Here is a 6,000-nt window from a genome sequence, read left to right as displayed (position 1 = left end):
GTATTGGTATATTATATAAACTCAAAAAATAGATTCAATGCTGCGCCTTCAAAAAAAAGGCACTCCGTATTTGCTCCCACTCGCAATATTTAGCTCACTCTGATCCCATTTTTCGGAAACTCAAAACGTTGAAAATAAACGATATCCATACTTTACAATCTGCCATTTTTATGTACAAATTCTCAATCAATGCTATACCAACATCCTTTCAAAACATTTTTACTTACAATAGGGACATTCATTCATATCCTACACGTCACTCATCAGACTTTCATTTGACAAACCCGAAAATAATTTTAGCACAGAAAACGATTATATATATATATATATATATATATAATGAGTAAAATGCAGAGGCAAACTAAATAAGCAAATACATGCTTGAAGCATAGCAGCCAAAAAAGGAAAGGGCTACATGGAAACCTAAGAAATTAATTGTGTCTGTAAAAAATTAATGTCACGAATCATCAAACCAAGGAAAAAAGTAGAAATTGAAAAATGAAGTGTGTGCTAGTGTGTGCTAGTGGGTGCAAGTGCAGTTGGGAGATTTATGAATATCTGGATAAAAGGTATTTTTTGAATGAAGCTCTAAAAGAAAAGACAGATGCAGTGAGTTTGATTTGATTGGGTATGTTGTTCCATATATCTGGGCCGTGGTGTATAATCGTTTTCTGTGCTAAAATTATTTTCGGGTTTGTCAAATGAAAGTCTGATGAGTGACGTGTAGGATATGAATGAATGTCCCTATTGTAAGTAAAAATGTTTTGAAAGGATGTTGGTATAGCATTGATTGAGAATTTGTACATAAAAATGGCAGATTGTAAAGTATGGATATCGTTTATTTTCAACGTTTTGAGTTTCCGAAAAATGGGATCAGAGTGAGCTAAATATTGCGAGTGGGAGCAAATACGGAGTGCCTTTTTTTGAAGGCGCAGAATTGAATCTATTTTTGTTTTATTGCTGTTACCCCATAATATAGTGCAATATGAAATATGTGATAAAATAAAAGAATTGTACAACATAAATAGTGATCTTTGGGAAAGACAATATTTGAGTTTATATAATATACCAATACCGGAAGGGGGGTGTATTTGCTTGTAGCTTGAACTCGTAGCTTTTAATTTTGTTTTATGTATATTTGTCTAGTTTTCATTACTTTATAGGCCTATTTTGTTTAATGTCGTTCTTTTTCTGCTTGTTAATGATGTTTATAATACAGTTTGATATATCCCTAGGCAGAAAAGAGTGATAATAATTACCACTCTGAGTGGGCAATCCAGCCATTCATGTTTTCATTTTATATCTTATTTTGTGATTATATCTGATGTATTTTGTTTGTATTTTGTATGTTTTTTATGAATGAAAAATAAATACAATACAATACAATTACTTTGTTGAAGCTCCAAATTTCTTGTTGAGCATCTGGACTGCTCCACTATCCAACACGCGAACAAACTAAATATTGTGATTGAGATAAGGATGCAGAGCCCCCTTCCAAATGGCTAAGAGGGCTTCTAAATCGACAGAAGAAATAAAAATGCCATAGGCCTAGGGCCTATTACACAATTTAACCCCCCCCCCAAAAAAAAAAGATTAGTGGCTTGCTCAAATGAATGTTTGTGATTCTGTTTCTGTATTTTTCCTCCATGAGGTTTTTGTTTGAAAAACAAACCGAGAATGGTGATCAGTGGTAGAGCGTCCGTCTCTTGAACGGGAGGTCTTGGGTTCGATTCCCAACCCAGTCATACAAAACAATACATAGGAATGAAGCTTGACCTGGTTGACCTTCTTGCTTGGCGCTAAGCGTCTTAGCTTGAAGAAGGGTAGTAATATTTGGAAATGTAGCCGGGGCCCGCTGCAGTTCCCCAACCGCAATGGCTACCGTGAGAAGATAAAACGTTGTAGTTATTATTAAAAACACTTTTCACAAATCTATGTTCACAAATGATTCAGAAGCGGATCTAGAGGGGGGGGGGGGGGGCGGTGGGTTGCAACCCCCCCCCCCAAAAAAAAAAATCCGGGGACCATTTTCTTAAATCTTATCTTTTTTTTTAAACTTGTAATTTTATTTTATTCTAATTCTATGTATTTATTTCATTTATTATTATTATTATTATTTTTTTTTTTTTTGGGGGGGGGGGGGTTGGGCGAACAAATGTCTTTGTATCTGTTTTGTTAACTGGCCTTACATTGCAGGAAAATGCAACTTAATTTTACAAATTTTCATGGGGGTCAATTTGGCAACGACCTCTATACCAAAAATAGTGGTGTTTTAGATGCAAGAAAACACCCCCCTCCCACACCCTCCCCCCTCGCTCGCTCCGCTCGCTTGGACTCGGTCGCTACACTCGGTCGCTACGCTCCCTCGCATACCACCCCAACCCCCCCCCTTTATAAAAAGCTGGATCCGCCCCTGATAATGTACATAGTTTTTGTACCAGTCGTAAATGAATATATCAAGAAAGAAGAAGAACATAATCGATCTTCCATAATAAGGGTTTTCGAATTTTAGATTACACAAAATCAAAGAAAATCAATAAGCTTTAAAATTTTAAATATAGCCGAGTTTTGGTTTTTGCTTTTTAATAAAATGATCTAAGCTCAAGCCCTATTCCACCACAGACTTATATTGCGCTTTTCAACCCATTAGGTCCAAAGCACTGACAATGAATTAATTGAATTTTAGACTACAATCCCTATAAAAATTTACTTTTAATGCCTTTCTGAAAATTTCTAGTAAAATGGAAACTTAATCCCTCCATTATTATCACCGGCTAATGCACGAAACTATCGGCCGACCTTGTTGGTGTATTCTTTTGAGACATCTTTGAGAGTGTTGTCTTTAAGTTTTTTTTTTTTTTTTTTGGGGGGGGGGTGCATAACCTCACCTACCGCCCCGATACACACCTAAAAGATAAACGGATATGGATTTTGTCAAAGTGAAGATACGTAGTTTTACGAAATAGTATTCTAAGTGTAGAGTCCAAGAAGAAAATAAAAAATAAAAAGTCTTGAAAAAGAGGTCAAAGAATTAGAAAAAAAAGTGAATAGTGTGACAATTTAGTTAAAATATTATAATCTAAACGCAAAGCGCGCCAAAGGTATTATGACTATAATTACCACTGATGGGCTTAATTTTAGAGCTTCTTGGTATACGAATTATATAGTGGGGAGCAAAATCCTCATTTTTTGGAAGTCAAATATAAAAACAAGTTTCATTAGAAATACAGGTAACCGATGGTGAGATCGTTTGTAATGAAAGTGAAATCAATGAATATATTAAACTTTTTTACAGTCAACTGTATAGAAAGGTACGGACAAATATGGCGGGAAGCGTAACCCCCCCCCCCTCTCTCCCTCCAACACTGCCAAAATTAAGAAGCAGTATGAGGGAAATGTTTTCATGTTTAGCTGTTCTGAATAAAAATTAATGAAATCAAACAAGTCCCGGGAAACGATCGGCTAACCGTCGAATTTTACAATACTTCAGGCTGGCCATTGATAGACTTGGTAGATGGAGTTGAAGCGTTGAAGTGGGTGAATATCAGCAGCTTCCCCCAAACAAGCTATAATTGAAGGAAGGTAAGGATCCATTAGAAATATATATATATACCAACATCTCTTTTGAACTTTGACTATAACATTATTTCTAAAGTCCTTTCAACACGAGTAGAAGACGTTCTAGATGAAATAATTTGGAAAATAAAAATACATGTATATTTGAACCTACAAGGTTAATATAGATGATTTTAATATACCTCTAAAAATAATACCCGGTTTTTAGTTGCCATTGATTTCAAAAAAGCTTTCGACTCAGTTTTACATATATTCTTTTTTTTTTTACAAAATGTGTTATATTCATTCGGTTTTGGTCCATCCTTTCGTAAATGGAGTGATAATACCATGATTACATACACTAATACCCTTAGTTGTGTTATGAATGGAGGATACTCAACTGGTTACTTAAATCAAGGAGAGATATCTCCTTGATTAAATGTCAATAGGGGAGTAAGACAAGGAGATCCAGATCCCTATTTGTTTATTCTTTGTATTGAAACACTCTCTCGTGTGCTTCAAAATGATAATTTGGTTCTTGGTTTCCAATTTCGAGACACAGAAGTACTTATATATGCTGATGATATTACCCTTTTTGTTAAAAATACTATTTCAATGAACCGTTTAGAAATAATTCTTCAAAGTTTTGCAAGTGTATATGGTTTTGAAAACAAATAAAGAAAAGACTTGTGTAATGTTTATAGGCAATGCTTATCAATAAAAACCGGGGACACCCCTTCCGGAAAATTATACCGGGGTATTTTTTTTAAGCTTAGACATTCAGGTAAAAGAGAGTATGACCTATAATTTTTACTTTTGCTCAAATGAAGTATGATATTAAATTTTGAGCAAAAGTAAAAACTCCCTCTCGTTGTGAAAACAAAGAGACTTAACCTAATGCGTAAAATACAATTGTTAAAATTTTCCATATGATTTTAAGTTTATGTTTATAACGTTACTCAATATTTCCGCATTTGAGATTTCAGGTAATTGATGATCTATGATTTTTATGGAGAGGAAAATATATAATAAATATATATATGGAGCGTTGTGGCCCAGTGGATTAGTCTTCGGACTTTGAAACAGAGGGTCGTGGGTTCGAATCCCAGCCATGGCGTAATTTCCTTCAGCAAGAAATTCGTCCACGTTGTGCTGCACTCGACCCAGGTGAGGTAAGTGGGTACCTGGCAGGAATTTATTCCTTGAAATGCCACCGCGCTGTAAAAGGCTGCGGGGCTAAAGCCAGGGTAATAATATCCAATGAAGCGCATAGGGACGCATTTGGCAGTGATATGCGCTATATATAAAGAATGTTGGTATTATTATAATTATAAAGTTAAGCGAACTACGTACGATGTTTCTTGATTATGAAAATGGGGGACTTAACTTAAATTTTGAATTGTTTGTCAAAGTTCAGAGAATTATGTGGGTTAAAAGATTAATGGGAATCAACAAATGAAATGGAAATTGTATTTCGATTATTGTACTCAACATATCGGAGGAAAATCAATTTTCTCTGTAAATATGATATTCGACATCTGTCTTTATATCGCCATTTTGCTATATCGAAAACATGGTTGGAATCAGAAGAATTGAGACAAATTTTAACAATATTATTGGGTAATTTTGAATTAAAAAAATTTGATTAAAAAAAAAATGGATTTTAAAAAATACGTGCTTTCGATGATTTCCTTTCTTTCATGCAGATCTAATATCGAAATGTACACTGTAAAAACTGTGGGGTTAAAACTGACACCAATTGGTGTTAATAGAGAACCACACCCTGAGGTGTTAAAATAACACCCTAGAGATTGAGCATAACACCAAAGAGTGTAAATGTAACAGCAATAGGTGTTGTAATAACACCTACAGGTGTAAAACTAACACCACCAATTTAACACCGGTGTAAGATAACTGGTGTGGTCCTCTATGTACACCGGTTAACACCACATTTTTTGCTGTGCATATTTAGGTCAAACATTGCAGATAAAGATGGTGAATTGAAAACAGATGAACATTTCAAAACCAAAGGTCTCACTTCATGGAATATAATGCATATAAAACATAATATTTGGAGAAAAAAATCCGCCCGTTTAGAAAAGACGGATGCATTTCAAAGAAGAAAATAAAAGGGAAATAGATCTGGAAGAAATTTCATTCAATGTTTCGGAAAAAATGTCCATGTAAGTGAACTCGTCTAAAATGGATTATAAGATTCTCAATTCCAAAGAAATTTTACTAAGAAACCAAACTGAAGAAAAAAGGATAGCACCGGATTGTAACACTAGTCACTATCTTTGCATCTTAAATGAGTGAGGGAATTTTTATTTTGGATGCACGAAGGGTAGATTTTTTTCTATTTACATTTACTTCTTTCTTTTCTCTTCTTCTCTTTCCCCTCAATACGTTGTAGGACAAAATAGGTTTGCGTTGTGTCATTTGTTT

This window comes from Lytechinus variegatus, chromosome 2, assembly GCF_018143015.1.
Source record: "Lytechinus variegatus isolate NC3 chromosome 2, Lvar_3.0, whole genome shotgun sequence".
In the NCBI taxonomy this organism is placed as follows: Eukaryota; Metazoa; Echinodermata; class Echinoidea; order Temnopleuroida; family Toxopneustidae; genus Lytechinus; species Lytechinus variegatus.
Note: the sequence above shows the minus strand (reverse complement) of the source record.